Source organism: Staurois parvus, unplaced genomic scaffold (genome assembly GCF_062004578.1).
Source record: "Staurois parvus isolate SC_StPar_1 unplaced genomic scaffold, SC_StPar_1.0 ptg000257l, whole genome shotgun sequence".
Taxonomy (NCBI): Eukaryota; Metazoa; Chordata; class Amphibia; order Anura; family Ranidae; genus Staurois; species Staurois parvus.
This window is the reverse complement of record NW_028318053.1, coordinates 1,843,473-1,863,871: the sequence shown is the minus strand read 5'-3', so window position 1 is coordinate 1,863,871 and position 20,399 is coordinate 1,843,473. Positions and strand designations below refer to the sequence as shown.

The 20,399-nt window shown below is 46.4% G+C and overlaps 1 protein-coding gene across 1 annotated transcript in view; it reads right to left on the bottom strand.

Annotated features, from left to right (window-relative positions):
* LOC149459487 (chemokine XC receptor 1-like) overlaps positions 1 to 20,399 on the bottom strand; it is a 151,406-nt gene that overhangs the window by 58,213 nt on the left and 72,794 nt on the right. Inside the window, exon 2 of the mRNA XM_089681041.1 lies at positions 10,186 to 10,357. The gene's annotated coding sequence lies outside the window, so the exon portion shown is untranslated. The remainder of the gene's footprint in view (positions 1 to 10,185; positions 10,358 to 20,399) is intronic.

The window sequence follows — 20,399 nt, the reverse complement described above, 5'->3', positions numbered from 1 at the left end:
AAACGATATTTTTTACTTTCAGCTATAAAAAATATATCGTAAACTCAAAGTTACTTATAAATTTAGGCCAAAGTGTTTTCTGCTACATGTTTTTGATAAAAAAAATCCCAATAAGTGTATATTGATTGCTTTGTGTGAAAGTTATAGCATCTACAAACTATGGTATAGATGCTGCAATTTACGCCATTTTTTTGCTATACAGCGCTGCGCTAGTTTAATGGACAATTGCACGGTCATGCAATATGGTACATAAATAAAATTTACATCCTTTTTTTTCCCACAAATTGAGCTTTCTTTCGGTGGTATTTGATTGCCTGTGCGGTTTTTATTTTTTGCGCTATAAAAGAAAAAGGCTGACAATTTTGAGGAAAAAAAACAATATTTTGGACTTTTTGCTATAAAACATGTCCAGTAAAAAAAAAATGTAAAAATCAAATTTAGTCATGAATTTCTGCCAAAATGCATTCTGCGACATGTCTTTGCTACAATAAATCCCAATATGTGTAAATTAATTGGTTTACATGAAAGTTATAGCGTTTACAAATGGCGGGAAAGATACTGGAATTTTTAATTTTTTTTATACTAATAATGTTGGTGATCAGCGACTTATGGTGGAGATCAGCGACTTATGGTGGGACTGCGGCAGACATTCTGACACTGGGGGAAACTGACTTGGGGTCACTGACATCCCCAGTGACACCAATACAGTGATCAGTGCAAAAAAAAAAACACTGACACTGTACTAATGGCACTGGGGAGGAAGGGGTTAACTTTATTATTCAGTGAAAGGGTTAACTGTGTGAGGGGAGTGTTTTACTAGGGGGCGGGGGTGTGTACTGCAGGGAACATCGCTGATCAGGACAGATAAACTCTTCTGTCCCGATCAGCGTGTCAGGAGCTGTCAGGGAACTGACAGAAAGCACAGCTACTGCAGCTGTGCACTCTGTCACTGATTGCCGCTAATCGCCGGGACATAGCCGGTAACGACCAGCTGTGACCCGGCGACTGACATCTGCGGCCGTGATCAGCGGGACAGGTAGGGCGGCGGCGCGTTTCACGCGCGCCCCCTACCTGTTTTAAAACACACGTTTTAAAACGTGGTTTTGTCCAGCCATGCCGCCCTGCCACCGTATTTCTACAGTGGCTGGGCGGCATGTGGTTAAAGGAATTTCAAACTTCCAAAATGGATTTTATGGAAGTAAAAAGTCCAGGTTATTGGAGAAGACATGCTGGTATTTGTGGTGTCTAAAGTTTGTCTTTAAGATAACAAATTGTAAGAGAGTGTTTATGGAATTTATGTTGTGTTGTCTGAAGTTAACTGTAATGTTTGTCTAGAGCTTCAAAAATCTAATGTCGTCTCAGCTGCTGACAGCCCACTAACAACTGACCCCCCTCCTGTATAGCCAGGTCTGTCAGTGGAAATGACTCTATTCATATGCAAATGTACTGAGCTGAGTTCATCCTAAAAGGGTGAATTGATATGTGTACTCACTATAATGTGTTTGTTTTTCTAGAAAGACTGTTTTGAAGAATTTCTTTGGTGAAGTACAACATTTTGTAAATGAATGCTAACGCTAAAATGTTTATTTTGAGCTGCTCATTTTTTTTAACCATGGTGAACTATTTTTTTTCTCTTTGGATATTAATGGTATACCATAAACAAAATCCACATGGTAATAATTAGTTGACGTCAAAAATTTTTGTATTCAGAAAAGTGCACTCTTAAAACATAAAATAGTCAATATATGTTGCGTTGGTGTTAAAAAGTCCCTAACCATTGGTTTATTTTTTAGGTGAAAAATTGAATGTTTTATTACTAAATTTTATTGGTGTTTTACCTCAGAGGTTCTGTCATTGGCTTTCAGGGCTTTCCGAACAGAAGGCGATCATGTCCTCCAACGTCAAAAAGTGTCATTCCAAAAATTGTCTTTTTCCTGTATTGTCTGTTTTCACATGTACAGTGGAGATCGAAAGTTTGGGCACCCCAGCTAAAAATTTGTATTAATGTGCATAAAGAAGCCAAGGAAAGATGGAAAAATCTCTAAAAGGCATCAAATTACACATTAGACATTCTTATAATATGTCAACAAAAGTTAGATTTTATTTCCATCATTTACACTTTCAAAATAACAGAAAACAAAAAATGGCGTCTGCAAAAGTTTGGGCACCCTGCAGAATTTATAGCATGCACTGCCCCCTTTGCCAAGCTGAGACCTGCCAGTGTCATGGATTGTTCTCAATCATCGTCTGGGAAGACCAGGTGATGTCAATCTCAAAGGTTTTAAATGCCCAGACTCATCTGACCTTGCCCGAACAATCAGCACCATGGGTTCTTCTAAGCAGTTGTCTAGAAAACTGAAACTGAAAATAGTTGACGCTCACAAAGCTGGAGAAGGCTATAAGAAGATAGCAAAGCGTTTTCAGATGTCAATATCCTCTGTTCGGAATGTAATTAAGAAATGGCAGTCATCAGGAACAGTGGAAGTTAAAGCAACATCTGGAAGACCAAGAAAAATATCAGACAGAACAGCTTGCAGGATTGTGAGAAAAACAATTCAAAACCCACGTTTGACTGCACGATCCCTCCAGAAAGATCTGGCAGACACTGGAGTTGTGGTACACTATTCCACTATAAAGAGATACTTATACAAATATGGTCTTCATGGAAGAGTCATCAGAAGAAAACCTCTTCTACGTCCTCACCACAAAAATCATTGTTTGAACTTTGCAAATGAACATATAGACAAGCCTGATGCATTTTGGAAACAAGTTCTGTGGACTGATGAGGTTAAAATTGAACTTTTTGGCCGGAACGAACAAAGGTACGTTTGGAGAAGAAGGGGCACAGAATTTAATGAAAAGAACCTCTGTCCAACTGTTAAGCATGGGGTTGGATCAATCATGCTTTGGGGTTGTGTTGCAGCCAGTGGCACAGGGAACATCTTACAAGTAGAAGGAAAAATGGATTCAATAAAATTTCAGAAAATTTTGGATGGTAACTTGATGCCATCTGTGAAAAAGCTGAAGTTAAAGAGAGGATGGCTTCTACAAATGGATAATGATCCTAAACACACCTCGAAATCCACGGGGGATTACATCAAGAGGCGTAAACTGAAGGTTTTGCCATGGCCTTCACAATCTCCTGACCTCAACATAATTGAAAATCTATGGATAGACCTTAAAAGAGCAGTGCGTGACAGACAGCCCAGAAATCTCAAAGAACTGGAAGACTTTTGTAAGGAAGAATGGGCAAAGATACCTCAAACAAGAATTGAAAGACTCTTGGCTGGTTACAAAAAGCGTTTACAAGCTGTGATACTTGCCAAAGGGGGCAGTACAAGATATTAACTCTGCAGGGTGCCCAAACTTTTGCAGGCGCCATTTTTTTGTTTTCTGTTATTTTGAAAGTGTAAATGATGGAAATAAAATCTAACTTTTGTTGACATGTTATAAGAATGTCTAATGTGTAATTTGATGCCTTTTGGAGATTTTTCCATCTTTCCTTGGCTTCTTTATGCACATTAATACAAATTTTTAGCTGGGGTGCCCAAACTTTTGATCCCCACTGTACATGTTTATGAGTTTCACCCCCCATCAGCTAGATGATGCTTCTGTTTGAGTTTGTCTTTTGCTGTGTTCAGACCTTGCGTGTGTTGTATGTTCTAATCTAATTGCCTTGCTGTAACTATGTAATTGTTTATTAAAACATTTAGACCCATATTGGTGATCCTCGGTGTGCTGGTGACATTCTCCTTTGCTGATTCTATTCAGTTCCAGCCGACGGTCGCTGAAGAACCCACTTATACACACAGCCATTTTTAATGCAGGAACGTGTGTGTTTGGATTGTACACTTGTATGTTCTAATCTGACATGTATGGAGCTCTGGTATTAACGAGTTTCTTTGCTCCACTGATTGTCAAAGGCGACTAGGTAAAGCCAGCAATCCCCTATTACCAGTCACAATCTGGTATATGTAGTTCTATGGCTTTAACTTATAAGGTTTTGCTGATTCTTGTTGTCCCACAAGACTTGTGTTGTGGACTGGTTAACCTCCTGCTGTTAATTCAATTAGCTACACCAGAGCCAGGCTATCTCTTTTCAAGCGTGCCTAATTACCATAGGCTTGTCACCTTAGTGTTCCTAGCAGCCTGCCTGTGTGTCCCCAAGTGTATTTCAAGCCTGTTTGCTGTCCAGTGTCCCCGTGCACCTCTACCTGTCTTCTAGAGATTTCTGTTTGTTTGTTTGCACGGCTGTTTTTATGTGTTTTTGTGTATTTGTCCCCAGTATATGTGTGTCTCCATGCATACCTGTCAGCTTGAATTGTACCCCCTACTGTTCAGTGATCCCAGTGCCTTGGCGCGGCAAGGGATTATTATTTGTTTATTGGCCAATTGTTCCCAATAGCATCAGACCCTTGGACACTGCGCCTCGGCCCTTCCAGGAGCCCTTCACCTTGTGATACATGCGGGTATGCTGTAGATTCCTCAGACAGTACCTATAGGTGTCCTTCCTGTCCTAGACTCCTAGTGTACCTCAACTAATATTACACTATGGATCTGGAGGTACTCAGAACCAAATTGGGAGGTCTGCTACATGTTGGTGAAGGGGTCAGGAAATCCAACTTGCTCTGTCCAATACCCAAGTACAATCAAAGGTGTCCCAGGACCTCGGGGGAATGATTGCCTCTTTCTCAGCGGGATCATTTCCACTTTGAAAAGACACAGGTAGGGTAGTATTCAAGTTTGCTATGAGTCAGAAGGATTGGCGGATGGCTCAGTTCCATGGCTGTCAAAACCCGACTTGCACTGTCTCATCCCTGTGTCCGGTTGCAAGGACTGGACAACGTGCATATACCGCAGTCAATTTGGGTACTATCCTATTGGACTTTACTGTGTTATACCCCCGAGTCCATCATGTTTTGATGGTTTATAAGTCCGGACATCCTCAGATGATTGATACTGATGGGTGCTGGAGAAAGGAGGGTGTTGTGTTATGCTTGGGGCTTTACAGGAGACAGCAATGATGGCACAAAGAAAGGTCATGTCTAATAGATGCTGAGGAATTGTCCCAACCTTGTTATAGAATACTTGGGGTAAGGGTATTGGTGCCGGTTTCAAATGTCTAATAATGCCCTATATTCTACATAGGGGTTACATTGTACACAGCAGGGTACACTACCTCGGGGATCTAGTCTACATCTCCTGTCCTTGACATAGATATAGCAGAGACACAGGGATATACCCCTATTACCTCAGACAAAAGGCTTGGTCTCAAACCTGACACCTCCATACACCAACAGAAACTTCCTTTGGAATTTGAGGCAGAGTTAAAAGTTTGGTTGTTAGACTTTGGGCAACAGGTTTTAGATAGCGACAACAGTTTGTGCAGAGCGTTAATAGGAGGGCCCAGCTCAAGGGGCTTATAATCTAAAGGCAGGGGATGGTACAAAACGTAATAGCTGCGGGTGGATGATCTGGTGGAGCTGGATGAGGTATAGTTTTTAGGTGGAGGCGAATGAGGTTCCCCTAAATTAATTTTCTGGGATCATCTAGTGGTGAACAGGGTAGTAGCTGGCTGGACATACTGGGGAGGGGAGTTCCAGAGGTTCTGGAGCAGTCCTGATGATGAGCATGGGAGGAGGTAACAAGGGGGCTGGAGATCAGGATGTATTGGGAGGAGTGGAGTGGATGATTTAGGTGTTATCTTGGGAACAAAGTCAATTAATCCAAGTAACATACACACATTAGAGAGAAATGCTAAGGTATGCTGGTGAGAGGTTTTTTTTCGGGTACAGTCCTAAAGCCACAGCTTTCCTAAACATCTTCCTCCACCCTGCTCTCCTGATTTGTATAGCCATGTTGCTCTTCCTGATGCAATTATTAATGTGCATCACTATCAGGAGAATGAACACCAAACTTATGAGAAGGTGTACCTCAACGAGGTATCTCCTCTTGAGGAACAGAGGCCAATAACTCAAACTGCTCTCTGAAGAGTCTGATCCAACCCAGACCAGTACAAAAGAAATTTGCACATTCAAGAGAGGACCCTAAAACAACATAAAGTTAAAGAAAAAGGAAACTCTTGATGTTCTTTATTTCTTTTTTCCCTTTTTTATTGGTTTTGTTTGTTTTAGGGAGAAGCCTCTAAATTGGAGTAAAAACATGCAGTTAGGTTTATCTACATTCTAAAAGTTTTTCAATCAATTTTTTTTGCTCTCTCCATTTTTTCTGTATCTGACCTGCAAATATACTGTTGATTACTAGCATGGGGGAGGAATTGTCTATTGTCAAGTAACTGTTGCAATTTGCTCTTTACCAACCTAAAGTGAAATATGTAAAGTAAAAGTTGTAGTTGGAGTAGCATTAAATCTGTACATTTTTTATTTTTATATCATTTTGTTTATGCTTTTGCTTTTATTACTCTTTCCTCTTTCTTGCTTTTTCCTTGTTTAATATTCCATTAGCATATAATTTATTAGATAAATGAGCTGTGAATTATAAGGCTGTGGCATTCATGCCCGACTCAGCTTCAAGAGTCTGGCGGGGATCCACATGCTTATAATTGCTTCCTGCAGACATCCCTCAATCTGCCTATGGTTTCACCTCAAGCCCTGTGAGCGGGGGGAGAGAACCCAGGGACTGAGACCTGGCAATAGCATGCAGCATCGGCCATCCCCACCTTCAGGCGCCCTGGTAAATACCGGCTGTTGCTTAGACTCTGCATCCTGTGGGGATCCCACTTTACTTGCCCACATTAAGACCCCTATGCTCAACAATCTTTAAAGTCCCAAACAGCTGCTTCACTCTTGATTTCCCCCCAATAACCGTACACAGATATTCTCCTTTTTTTTTGTATCCATGTATGATTGTCTGGAGGCCTGCCCTACCACCACCTGAAGAAACAACAACCAGCACGTCATCTCTTGAGACAAGGGTGCAAAAACTAGACCTTCCTCAACCAAATTTCACCATGCTGAATAGTGCAATTTTGCGGTCTGATCCAATCTTTGCAAACATCGCACAGTGCTTCCAAGCTATGTGACTAAAGATATCAGGATCCCACCATCGATGTTGGAGTTTCGTCATTCCAAGGCAGAGGGGCGAGGAAACATCATAGCACAGGCATTCATGGTCTAAATGTGAGATCTCGGAGGCACCAGGACTTCTTTGTTTACTCAGGACAGATAAGGAGTTCCATCGTGATCAAGAAAGAAGAGGTGGCCTCCTGGGCTGTCATGCGTGGGTACATAATCATTGAGGGAGGGCATAAGTTCTCCAATGAACTTTAGCGGGAAATGTGATGGCTATTTTGGGCCTATAATAATTTTCACCTTCATGAAGGTTATTGTGAACTTTTGAACCGTGGGGAAGGCCACTTAAAAAGACTCAATTGAGGTGAGGGGGATGGAAGGCAGCTGGGAATCCTGTTTTTCTTTAACTAAACTGACCAGTGTTCTGAGCCCACCCATTGGAGGTTAAGATATGTGGAAAGGTGTGAATTTACTTGGGTTGGTGAGTCTAGGGGTGGTCTTTTGCAGATTATATAACACCAGAGCAAAACCCCCAATGTCCTCTTTGTCCTCTTGCCTCTTTGGGAGCCCAGGCGTCAGAACATCAGGATGTCATGTAATGTATCACCATTGCTCTTTTCTTTCCTGTAACTTTATTTCCTATAGTTATCTCTCTTTGTATTGGTAACATTCTGTATTTGCATTGTAATATTACTACTTTTGAAAAATATACCAGCAACATTATATTGTTATATGCTATTAACAGCAAGCTTCTTTTTCTGTGTAAATAAATTAGATCTTTATTTTTTGCACATTTGTTATCCTTTGCTATTAACATTATTGGTAATAGCCACATCAGAATTGGCTAAATTCATGTATAGACAAAAGGTTGTAATCACTTATTACATTTATAATCTTAGATAGAACCAGGGGAATAAGTGTAGTAGGAAAACCGCCAAAACAACCCTGAGGACAACAGAGAGTATTGTCGTTGAAATGCATAAAACACATTATACTCTCATATCTATGCCTGGCCATGGCAGCAGAGAATACGGCCATATGATGAATCGGGTCTGTGGACCAATACAACCGCATTTCATTTTTTTTAGCAATGCCCATGTTGAGGGTTAGGCCCCCCAAAAATTTAAATTCGGAAACCGTAATGGGTTTCCATGCGAATGGTCTAGCAAGGTTTGAATTTGGGTTGGCGGCGATAAATTGTTGTACATATAAATTGCTTTGATCCACAATCAATGCATACAGATCTTCCATGAAAAACAGCTCCAAAAAATCAAGGGGAGTAGTTAAATTTGTTGTTTCCACCTGAATTCCAGGTTTGGCAGTGAATGGGGGAAGTTCGGGTGCTGCAGAATTTGTGGGCTGCCAATTGGGTTTTGCAAGCGCAGCCGGAAGGATACTAGGGGCTCTATGTGCCTGTGTGCAAATTCTTGGTGGTTGCGGGACAATACTTGTGCTCACCACCGCACCAGCTTGTACTGCACTTATGGAACCAGGTAAAGTGATACTTCAGTGCTGGTATGTGAAAGACCAGGATACGCTAGGCCGCTGGTGCTTGCCAGTTCACCAAAAGGTAGAGCGGCACTAGTACTAGCACTTTTCTGCATATGAGAGTCATCAAAATTTACCGGCAAGTGCTAGCAGAGATCAGGCTTGATTCTGCAAACACTGTGGTTTTGTGTGCACTGCACTTGCTGGGGGAGAAGGGGGGGTAAGCATAGGAGCTAAATGCAGATTCTGGCATGTGTCAGGGCTGATCCCGCTAACGCTGTGTTTTTGGGGACACTACTTATGTGAACGCTGGTATAGTGTTGATCTGATCAAAGATATTGATCCGTTCAGACACTATAATAGCAATGGAGGTTTATTGTGTATGAGCGTGTTCCTGGCAATCAAGGGGTTAAATGTGATCACTGGTGTATTGAAGGGCAATCGGACGCTATCTGGGAGGGGCGTGAAAACCACGGGAGTGCGATTCACGTATATGTACGTGATTTTGTGCACCTGTGCCACCCTGTAGCAGTATTTCTGCTATAGGGCAATCAGGAAGCAGTTAAAGAAGTTTGTGTTAAAACACTGCGTTACTTTAACTGACAATTACGCGGTCATGCAACGCTGCACCCAAATTAAATTTATGCCCTTTTTTTTCCCACAAATTGAGCTTTCGTTCAGTGGTATTTGATCACCTGTGCGGTTTTTATTTTTTGTGCTATAAAAAAAAAAGACAATTTTTAGAAAAACACAATATTTTGGACTTTTTGGTATTAAACATGTCCAGTAAAAAAATTTTTAAATCAAAATTCGCCATAAATTTATACCAAAATTTATTCTGCGACATGTCTTTGCTAAAAAAAATCCCAATATGTGTAAATTAATTGGTTTAATTGTGCTCAGCCATCCCGAGCAGTGTGCCCAAACTGACAGGGAGGAGGGCTGTTGGTAAACAATGCAGCCCTCCTCCCTGCTGGAGATTGCTGGTAATTGACACCTGGGGCCACGAAATGACACCCGGTAATGCAGAATCACTTATATATATGTGATCCAGCGCACAGGGGCTGACCTGAAGCAGTAAATGTACTGTGGGCGGTCCCTAAGCGGTTAATTATGGGGGGTCATAACATGCTCTAAGAGAACCTTACTCCGTCCCGACTCATAAACACTATCTGGGACCCCGCGCTCCACTCAAATGTCAGTAAGCCATTCCGATGTTGATATCAAGATTAACTCATGCAAAATAAATAGTGACTTTCATAGTGCAGTAACACCATTACTTTATGAGACAAACAGAATCGCGTTCACAAAACACTGGAGAGAAAAGGGCATCAATGGTTTCAAACGGATAATCCAAGATGGTAGACAACGCGATGACGTCAGAAGGGAGGCTCCGCCCAGAGGAAGTTACCAGCATGCAGTTACCAGCTGAGGTAGCGCAGCACCGAAAAGCAAAAAATGGCCTGATCAGGAAGGGGGGTAAATCTTCCAGAGGGCAAGTGGTTAAAATAAATGTTGGTGCATTTATTACATTTTTGCAAAAAGTGGAATTTGCTTTAAAAGTACAGCCTTTAATTTAACTTTAAAGTACAGTGTAGTTTCATGGCACTTGTAATAATGTGTAAGTATGCTAAGCATGCTTGCACATTATGGCAGACTCACCTACCTGTTTGCCTTCCTTCAGTGATGACAGGTTTAAGCTGTGCCTTGCTGTCCCTTGCTGCTTTGTCCTCCAGCACCTCCACTTTTTCTGTTTATTTTTACAGTCACCACGTCACTCCTCTTCGGCTATTGGACAACACATGCACCACTGGCAGTGTGCAGTGATAAAAGGTTTGCTGTGGGAGAAGGGAGAGGATTTTTTTATTTTTAGCAGAAGAGAGGAAATCTAGCAATGTTAAAAAGATACATGACAGTTCCACTTTCAGGGCCTGTTTGCACCATTTGTGTTGGGCTGCACTGTGCAGTATTGCCCAGAGCAGCTCCAAGGCAAAGACAAGTTGCTTTTGCTTTGTTTACTTTGTAATGAGTCCATACTAGTATGTTGCAGAGGTGTGCACTGAATTGAGTACTGAATGCAATACTTTTTTCAGTGTCGTATGTTTTGACACACACTACTCACCACAACACTGCTGCGGTGAACAGAACTGATTTAAATATCACCTCTGACATTTCAATAAAGTACTCTAAATAAATTAAACAATGCAATGTGCTATAACATTGGCGCTATCTACTCCCAGAGCATTCCCAGCATGGTTGCCGATGTGAAAAAGCCCTAACACACACAACAGAGTTCTGGCATTCAGGCAAACATATCTCCACATTCCACCACCTCCATTCCCCACAGCAAACAAAATCTTCCTTAGCAAAAATGTAACTCTCAAATAGCAGCAAGTATCTCCCCTCTCTTTCCCCCAAGCATGCACCTCAGCCATTAACCCCCCCCCCCCCTCCTATCCCCACCAAGCAAAAATCTTTACCTCCAAGCAAATCTCTCTCCCAAAACGAATCCCACATTCCTTCAAGCAACCCAATTAAAGCAAAAATATGTCCAAAATTAAACCCCTTATCTCTAAACCAACAAATTGTTACATACTTGGTAAGGTTGAATTCAGTTCAGCCTGTGTGTGTTTGTTTTTGTTATTTTTTCCCCATATCTCTCTGTACTGTGTTTGCTAAGATGCCCATTCAAGAATGTTTTAAGCCTGTCAATACCTGCAGACACAACTGAAGTGAGTTCCACAGCCTTAACGTTCTGACAGTGAAAAACCGCCTACACAGTTTAACCACTTGCCATCCAGAGGCTTTACCCCCCTTAACCCCTTCACGCCCACACCTCCCGGCCCTTTAAGAGTTTCAGAAGCCGGGAGGCGGGGCTTAGGGTCATGTGACCGCCGTGACACGCCGTCACGGTGGTCACATGATCGGGAAAGGTCCCGATTGAAAGAGGAGATCGGGACCTTTTCGTGAGTATCGGACATGTGTGAGAGCGGCACATATGTCCTTTTTTAATAGAACGCAAATGTGCGGCTGCTCGGCATCTACGCCCAGGCGCCAGGAGGCCGCACATTTGCGTTTGGCCGGTGTGAGGAGGTTAATGACCAGGCCTCTTTTTGCTATTCGGTGCTGTACTATTTTAACTGATAATTGCGCGGTCATCCAATGCTGTACCCAAACGAAATGTATGTCCTTTTTTTCACACAAATAGAGCTTTCTTTTGGTGGTGTCTGATTACCTGTGCGCTTTTTATTTTTCACTCTATAAGCAAAAAAAGACTGAAAATTTTGAATTAAAACTATATTTTTTACTTTCGCCTATACAAAAATATATAGTAAACTCAAAGTTAGTCATAAATTCAGGCCAAAATGCATTCTGCTACAAGTTTTTGGTAAAAAAATCCCATTAAGTGTATATTGATCACTTTGTGTGAAAGTTATAGCATCTACAAACTATGGTATAGATACCGCAATTTACACCATTTTTTTGGTATACAGCGCTGCACTAGTTTAACTGCCAATTGTGCGGTCATGCAATACGGTACATAAATGACATTTACGTCCTTTTTCCACACAAATAGAGCTTTATTTTGGTGGCATTTTATCACCTGTGTGCTTTTTATTTTTGGAGATATAAACAAAAAAAGTTTTGAGAAAAAAAAATGTTTTTTAAAAAAACATTATTTTCTCATTTCTGTCATAAAAATATCCACAAAACTCAAATTTCGTCATAAATTTAGGCCAAAATGTATCCTGCTACATGTTTTTGGTTAAAAACATCCCAATAAGTGTATGTTGATTGCTTTGTGTGAAAGTTATAGCGTCTACAAACTATGGTATAGATAATGGAATTTACACAGCTTTTTCTTTCTGACTGCCCATCACATTTCTTGAGGTGCTAAAATACCAGAACAGTACAAACACCCTCAAATTACCCCTTTTTGGAAAGCAGACACCCTAAGCTATCTGCTGAGAGGCATACTGAGTCCATGGAAGATTTTTTTTTTCCACAAGTTTTTGGAATATGACAAAAACATTTTATTTTTTTTACACAAAGTTATCATTTAAATTATATATTTCTCACACAAGCCATGGGTATATGTGTAATTACACCACAAAAAACAAACAATCTGCTACTTCTAGCGAGTATGGGGATACATGTGTGAGACCTTTTGGGAGCCTAGCCACATACAGGAGCCTAAAATCCAATCGCCAGTTTGAAAGCCTGAACTTTGAAAGTGAAATACGTACAGTAACTTCCTCATTTCACTTCCTCACTAACTATCGCAGTTTTGGAGGCCCTGAAATGCCAGGATAGCACCAAACCCCTCCAAATGACCTCTTTTTGGAAAGTAGGCACCCCAAGGAATTTAAAAAGAGGCATGGTGAGTATTTTGCAGATCTAATTTTTCTCACAAGGTTTTGAAATATATAAAAAAAGAAAAAATATGTTTGTTTGTTTTCTTTCTTCATTTTCCAAAAACTTGTGGCAAAATTCTCACCATGCTTCTTATCAAATTCTTCTATTGACTTAACATGCCTCTCAGCAAATAGTTTGGAGTGTCTACTTTCCAAAAAGGGGTCGTTTTGGGGGGTGGGGGCATTTTATGCACAGCATTTGAAGTTTATGACAAACATCATTCACTCCTCTAACCACCTGAAGACCAAGCCTTTTCTGACACTTTGGCCCTGATTTATTAAGAATTGAGTCTATCAGCAGACGCTGAACATCCAGGCAGACTCAATTCAATCAATCAAGACCTGTCAGTCTTCAGAAAGGCGCCCAGCAAGCTGATTAAAAAGAGTCTACCTGTTAGTAAATACGTAATGACTAGAGATGAGCGAATTATTCAAAAATTCGATTCGACTGATTCGGCGAATTCGTGAAAAAATTTTGATTCGAGTCGAATATATTCGCTGCGAATTTAACTTATAAAAGGGTGTTTCTAGGCTTCAGAGAGCCTTTATATTAGTGCAGAACACTGTACCTTTAATTTAAATGCCCTTGGAGTCTGCTGGGGAAGAGAAATAATACTGACAGTCAGTATGACATGCAGATGAGTGCCGTCGATCTTAGAATCACCGCACACTTCACTCATTTGGGCAGTCACGGGGCCAAAACCAGAGTGTGGAGCCACAGTGTGGCGGTGGAGGCAGCAGCAATGGGAGGCCATACAGCACCCTATGACAAAAATGGAAACCACCAGCAGTGTGAGGAGACCTGAAAGTGGCACATGGCAGAGTGTGGCGATGGAGACAGCAGCAATGGGAGGCCGTACAGGGACCCATGACACACTCTGGACCTGGCAGCAGCATGAGGAGGCGGTACAGGGGCCCATGACAGATTACGGGCCTGGCAGCAGCATGAGGAGTCGGTACGGGGGCCCATGACACACTCTGGACCTGGCAGCAGCATGAGGAGGTGGTACAGGGGCGCATGACAGATTACGAGCCTGGCAGCAGCAACTTGGACAGGAGGACGTTCAGCTTCTGCACCGTCGGGTGCGTGCTCGCAAACTGTTGTCTCTTGGAAACGGATTCCAAGAAAGACTGCTGACGGAATCCGTGAAGAGGAGTAGCAGGAGAAGGAGCATCTGAACGAGCGGAATATGCCAACAAGCGACAACAGGGGCCCATGACAGATTACGGGCCTGGCAGCAGCATGAGGAGTCGGTACGGGGGCCCATGGCAGATTACGGGCCTGGCAGCAGCAATGGGAGGCCCGTAATCTGCCAGCACCCTATGACAAAAAATGGAACACACCAGCAGTGTGTGAGGAGACCTGAAAGTGGCACATGGCAGAGTGTGGCGATGGAGACAGCAGCAATGGGAGGCCGTACAGGGACCCATGAGAGACTCTGGACCTGGCAGCAGCATGAGGAGGCGGTACAGGGGCCCATGGCAGATTAGGGGCCTGGCAGCAGCTATGGGAGGCCCGTAATCTGCCAGCACCCTATGACAAAAAATGGAACCCACCAGCAGTGTGAGGAGACCTGAAAGTGGCACATGGCAGAGTGTGGCGATGGAGACAGCAGCAATGGGAGGCCGTACAGGGACCCATGAGAGACTGTGGACCTGGTAGCAGCATGAGGAGGCGGTACTGGGGCCCATGGCAGATTACGGGCCTGGCAGCAGCAATGGGAGGCCCGTAATCTGCCAGCACCCTATGACAAAAAATGTAACACACCAGCAGTGTGAGAAGACCTGAAAGTGGCACATGGCAGAGTGTGGCAATGGAGACAGCAGCAATGGGAGGCCGTACAGGGACCCATGGGAGACTGTGGACCTGGCAGCAGCATGAGGAGACGGTACTGGGCCCATGGCAGATTACGGGCCTGGCAGCAGCAATGGGAGGCCCGTAATCTGCCAGCACCCTATGACAAAAAATGTAACACACCAGCAGTGTGAGAAGACCTGAAAGTGGCACATGGCAGAGTGTGGCGATGGAGACAGCAGCAATGGGAGGCGGTTCAGGGACCCATGAGACACTGTGGACCTGGCAGCAGCATGAGGAGGCGGTACAGGGGCCCATGGCAGATTAAGGCCTGGCAGCAGCAATGGGAGGCCCGTAATCTGCCAGCACCCTATGACAAAATGGAACCCTGGGCTGGGGCAGGCAGAACCGCTGTATCTTTATCACGGTTTTCCCAGGCCACCGAATGGCGACGCTGCATATGCTGACGCAACGCTGTAGTCCCAACATGAGCCCCCTGGCCACGCTTGACTTTCTGGCCACATAGTCGACATACGGCTACGTTTACTTCCTCGGGCGGCTTGACGAAAAATTGCCACACCGCCGAGTAGGAAACTTTGCCCCCGCTACTCATCACTGGCTGACTGCTACTTCCTCCGTGCACACCGGCACCACTACTGGCCGTGGTGGTAGGCTGCAGTGGAGCTGGTGCTCTACTCCGTGGCCGTTTGCCTCCACTGACACTGCTGCGACCCTGCTGCCTCCTGGCAGCAGCAATGGGAGGCCGTACAGGGACCCATGACACACTCTGGACCTGGCAGCAGCATGAAGAGGCGGTACAGGGGCCCATGGCAGATTAGGGGCCTGGCAGCAGCAATGGGAGGCCCGTAATCTGCCAGCACCCTATGACAAAAAATGGAACACACCAGCAGTGTGAGGAGACCTGAAAGTGGCACATGGCATGAGACACTGTGGACCTGGCAGCAGCATGAGGAGGCGGTACAGGGGCCCATGGCAGATTAGGGGCCTGGCAGCAGCTATGGGAGGCCCGTAATCTGCCAGCACCCTATGACAAAAAATGGAACACACCAGCAGTGTGAGGAGACCTGAAAGTGGCACATGGCATGAGACACTGTGGACCTGGCAGAAGCATGAAGAGGCGGTACAGGGGCCCATGGCAGATTAGGGGCCTGGCAGCAGCTATGGGAGGCCCGTAATCTGCCAGCACCCTATGACAAAAAATGGAACACACCAGCAGTGTGTGAGGAGACCTGAAAGTGGCACATGGCATGAGACACTGTGGACCTGGCAGCAGCATGAGGAGGCGGTACAGGGGCCCATGGCAGATTACGGGCCTGGCAGCAGCTATGGGAGGCCCGTAATCTGCCAGCACCCTATGACAAAAAATGGAACACAACAGCAGTGTGAGGAGACCTGAAAGTGGCACATGGCATGAGACACTGTGGACCTGGCAGCAGCATGAGGAGGCGGTACAGGGGCCCATGGCAGATTAGGGGCCTGGCAGCAGCTATGGGAGGCCCGTAATCTGCCAGCACCCTATGACAAATAATGGAACACACCAGCAGTGTGAGGAGACCTGAAAGTGGCACATGGCAGAGTGTGGCGATGGAGACAGCAGCAATGGGAGGCCGTACAGGGACCCATGACACACTCTGGACCTGGCAGCAGCATGAGGAGGCGGTACAGGGGCCCATGGCAGATTACGGGCCTGGCAGCAGCAATGGGAGGCCCGTAATCTGCCAGCACCCTATGACAAAAAATGGAACACACCAGCAGTGTGAGGAGACCTGAAAGTGGCACATGTTTGGGGCATGATTCATGGCGGATTTAGTCAGTTGTGTCAGGAACTGTTGGTTTGAAATCCAGACTAATCCACGCCTGATTCATTTTCACAAACGTGAGTCTCTCCACACTTTGGGTGGACAGTCGTGTCCTCCGCGGAGTTACAATACCTCCTGCCGCACTAAACACGCGCTCCGATGCCACGCTACTGGCCGGGCATGACAGCCTTTCAAGGGCAAATTCAGCTAGTTGGGGCCAAAGGTCAAGTTTCGTTGCCCAGTAGTCAAGGGGATTGTCTACCTCGGTTGGCAGGGTGCTGTCCAAGTAGGCCCAAGCCTGTTGTTTGAGGTCCTGCTCCAGGTCCACCTGATGCTGCTGCTGCTGCTGCGGCTGGTTAGTAGTTTCCTCACTGCGCTGGCGAAGAAAGCTACTCATCATCGACTGCAGACTGAGGCAGCCGCTGCTGGTGGAGCTGCCACTGCTCCTACCACCCCACCCCTCCCCTGCTGCCATGGCAGCGGAACGCGAGCGCACAGGGCCCACAGTGTCTGAGGATGGACGTTGGCGCAGAAAGGCAGAGACCAGCTGACTACATAGGTGGTTTTTATAGTACGTTATTTTGGCCTCCCTCTCAGCAGGTGTGAAAAAGGCCACCATTTTTGAACGGTAGCGAGGGTCCAACAAGGTGGACAGTCAAAAGTCATCCCTCTGTCTGATGGTTATTATTCGGCTGTCGCTACGCAAGCAAGCGAGCATGCTATGGGCCATTTGTGCCAAGGAATGCGAGGGACTCCCTGCCTCCATCTCCACAGCATACTGCCACGGTGCGTCTGGGTCCTCTGTCTCCTCCTCCTCCTCCTCTACCAGATGCTCCTGCTCCTCCACTCCTGTCCGCTGAGTGGAAAAACCACCCATTTCACTCAATAATTCATGAGCACCAATGTCCTCCTCTACCTCCTCCTCTTCTTCCTGTCCTGCCCCCACAGGGGTCATGTGGCGTTGAGATCTGTGCGCCACGTCTACCGCACCCTGACCAGCCATTGTTAACAGCATTTGTTCCAGGACGTGCAACAGAGGAATGACGTCGTTCATCCCATAGTCCTGCCGACTTACGAATAGCGTGGCCTCCTCAAAGGGCCTGAGCAAGCGCAGGTGTCACGCATGAGCTGCCAATGGCTGACATCTAAGTTACACAGGGAGTACCTTTATCCGCTTGTAACATCAGGAAATCTGTGATGGCCTTTCGCTGTTCGTAAAGGCGGTCTAACATATGTAGGGTTGAATTCCACCTTGTTGCAACGTCACAGCATGAGGAGTCGGTACGGGGGCCCATGGCAGATTATGGGCCTGGCAGCAGCAATGGGAGGCCCGTAATCTGCCAGCACCCTATGACAAAAAATGTAACACACCAGCAGTGTGAGGAGATCTGAAAGTGGCACATGGCAGAGTGTGGCGATGGAGACAGCAGCAATGGGAGGCCGTAAAGGGACCCATGAGAGACTCTGGACCTGGCAGCAGCATGAGGAGGCGGTATAGGGGCCCATGGCAGATTAGGGGCCTGGCAGCAGCTATGGGAGGCCCGTAATCTGCCAGCACCCTATGACAAAAAATGGAACACACCAGCAGTGTGAGGAGACCTGAAAGTGGCACATGGCAGAGTGTGGCGATGGAGACAGCAGCAATGGGAGGCCGTACAGGGACCCATGAGAGACTCTGGACCTGGCAGCAGCATGAGGAGGCGGTATAGGGGCCCATGGCAGATTAGGGGCCTGGCAGCAGCTATGGGAGGCCCGTAATCTGCCAGCACCCTATGACAAAAAATGTAACACACCAGCAGTGTGAGGAGACCTGAAAGTGGCACATGGCAGAGTGTGGCGATGGAGACAGCAGCAATGGGAGGCCGTACAGGGACCCATGAGAGACTCTGGACCTGGCAGCAGCATGAGGAGGCGGTATAGGGGCCCATGGCAGATTAGGGGCCTGGCAGCAGCTATGGGAGGCCCGTAATCTGCCAGCACCCTATGACAAAAAATGGAACACACCAGCAGTGTGAGGAGACCTGAAAGTGCCACATGGCATGAGACACTGTGGACCTGGCAGCAGCATGAGGAGGCGGTATAGGGGCCCATGGCAGATTAGGGGCCTGGCAGCAGCTATGGGAGGCCCGTAATCTGCCAGCACCCTATGACAAAAAATGTAACACACCAGCAGTGTGAGGAGACCTGAAAGTGGCACATGGCAGAGTGTGGCGATGGAGAAAGCAGCAATGGGAGGCCGTACAGGGACCCATGAGAGACTCTGGACCTGGCAGCAGCATGAGGAGGCAGTATAGGGGCCCATGGCAGATTAGGGGCCTGGCAGCAGCTATGGGAGGCCCGTAATCTGCCAGCACCCTATGACAAAAAATGGAACACACCAGCAGTGTGAGGAGACCTGAAAGTGGCACATGGCAGAGTGTGGCGATGGAGACAGCAGCAATGGGAGGCCGTACAGGGACCCATGAGAGACTCTGGACCTGGCAGCAGCATGAGGAGGCGGTATAGGGGCCCATGGCAGATTAGGGGCCTGGCAGCAGCTATGGGAGGCCCGTAATCTGCCAGCACCCTATGACAAAAAATGGAACACACCAGCAGTGTGAGGAGACCTGAAAGTGGCACATGGCATGAGACACTGTGGACCTGGCAGCAGCATGAGGAGGCGGTATAGGGGCCCATGGCAGATTAGGGGCCTGGCAGCAGCTATGGGAGGCCCGTAATCTGCCAGCACCCTATGACAAAAAATGGAACACACGAGCAGTGTGAGGAGACCTGAAAGTGGCACATGGCAGAGTGTGGCGATGGAGACAGCAGCAATGGGAGGCCGTACAGGGACCCATGAGAGACTCTGGACTTGGCAGCAGCATGAGGAGGCGGTATAGGGGCCCATGGCAGATTAGGGGCCTGGCAGCAGCTATGGGAGGCCCGTAATCTGCCAGCACCCTATGACAAAAAATGGAACACACCAGCAGTGTGAGGAGACCTGAAAGTGGCACATGGCAGAGTGTGGCGATGGAGACAGCAGCAATGGGAGGCCGTACAGGGACCCATGAGAGACTCTGGACTTGGCAGCAGCATGAGGAGGCGGTATAGGGGCCCATGGCAGATTAGGGGCCTGGCAGCAGCTATGGGAGGCCCGTAATCTGCCAGCACCCTATGACAAAAAATGGAACACACCAGCAGTGTGAGGAGACCTGAAAGTGGCACATGGCAGAGTGTGGCGATGGAGACAGCAGCAATGGGAGGCCGTACAGGGACCCATGAGAGACTCTGGACCTGGCAGCAGCATGAGGAGGCGGTATAGGGGCCCATGGCAGATTAGGGGCCTGGCAGCAGCTATAGGAGGCCCGTAATCTGCCAGCACCCTATGACAAAAAATGGAACACACCAGCAGTGTGAGGAGACCTGAAAGTGGCACATGGCAGAGTGTGGCGATGGAGACAGCAGCAATGGGAGGCCGTACAGGGACCCATGAGAGACTCTGCACCTGGCAGCAGCATGAGGAGGTGGTATAGGGGCCCATGGCAGATTAGGGGCCTGGCAGCAGCTATGGGAGGCCCGTAATCTGCCAGCACCCTATGACAAAAAATGGAACACACCAGCAGTGTGAGGAGACCTGAAAGTGGCACATGGCAGAGTGTGGCGATGGAGACAGCAGCAATGGGAGGCCGTACAGGGACCCATGAGAGACTCTGGACTTGGCAGCAGCATGAGGAGGCGGTATAGGGGCCCATGGCAGATTAGGGGCCTGGCAGCAGCTATAGGAGGCCCGTAATCTGCCAGCACCCTATGACAAAAAATGGAACACACCAGCAGTGTGAGGAGACCTGAAAGTGGCACATGGCAGAGTGTG